The sequence below is a fragment of the Arachis hypogaea genome, chromosome 11, assembly GCF_003086295.3.
Source record: "Arachis hypogaea cultivar Tifrunner chromosome 11, arahy.Tifrunner.gnm2.J5K5, whole genome shotgun sequence".
In the NCBI taxonomy this organism is placed as follows: domain Eukaryota; kingdom Viridiplantae; phylum Streptophyta; class Magnoliopsida; order Fabales; family Fabaceae; genus Arachis; species Arachis hypogaea.
Genome location: NC_092046.1, coordinates 74973009 through 74974009, shown reverse-complemented (window position 1 = coordinate 74974009; position 1001 = coordinate 74973009). Strand labels below are relative to the sequence as shown.

The 1001-nt window shown below is 40.5% G+C and overlaps 1 non-coding gene across 1 annotated transcript; it reads right to left on the bottom strand.

The window, feature by feature from the left end:
- Window positions 1–501: 501 nt before the first annotated feature.
- LOC112725779 (small nucleolar RNA R71) lies at window positions 502–605 on the bottom strand. Its single transcript, XR_003164862.1, has one exon. It is a non-coding gene; the product is annotated as a small nucleolar RNA R71 (small nucleolar RNA).
- Between the last annotated feature and the right edge of the window lie 396 nt (window positions 606–1001).

Sequence of the window (1001 nt, the reverse complement as noted above, 5' to 3'; positions counted from 1 at the left end):
TGAAGCAGATCTTGAACCTGAAAGGACTCTAAAGAGGAAACTAAGAGAAGCTAAAATACAACAATCCAGAGACAACCTTACAGGAATTTTCAAACAGGAAGAGGAGATGGCAGCCGAAAATAATAATAATGCAAGGAGGATGCTTGGTGACTTTACTACACCTAATTCCAATTTACATGGAAGAAGCATCTCCATCCCTACCATTGGAGCAAACAATTTTGAGCTTAAACCTCAATTAGTTTCTCTGATGCAACAAAACTGCAAGTTTCATGGACTTTCATCTGAAGATCCCTTTCAGTTCTTAACTGAATTCTTGCAGATATCTGACACTGTTAAAACTAATGGAGTAGATCCTGAAGTCTACAGGCTCATGCTTTTCCCGTTTGCTGTAAGAGACAGAGCTAGAATATGGTTGGACTCTCAACCTAAGGTAGCCTGAACTCTTGGGATAAGCTGGTCAAGGCTTTCTTAGCCAAGTTCTTTCCTCCTCAAAAGCTGAGTAAGCTTAGAGTGGATGTTCAAATCTTCAGACAGAAAGAAGGTGAATCCCTCTATGAAGCTTGGGAGAGATACAAGGAACTGACCAAAAAATGTCCTTCTGGCATGCTTTCAGAATGGACCATCCTGGATATATTCTATGATGGTCTGTCTGAATTAGCTAAGATGTCATTGGATACTTCTGCAGGTGGATCCATTCACCTAAAGAAAACGCCTGCAGAAGCTCAAGAACTTATTGACATGGTTGCTAATAACCAGTTCATGTACACTTCTGAGAGGAATCCTGTGAGTAATGGGACACCTCAGAAGAAGGGAGTTCTTGAAATTGATACTCTGAATGCCATATTGGCTCAGAATAAAATATTGACTCAGCAAGTCAATATGATTTCTCAGAGTCTGAATGGAATGCAAGCTGCATCCAACAGTACTTAAGAGGCATCTTCTGAGGAAGAAGCTTATGATCATGAGAACCCTGCAATAGCAGAGGTAAATTACATGGGTGA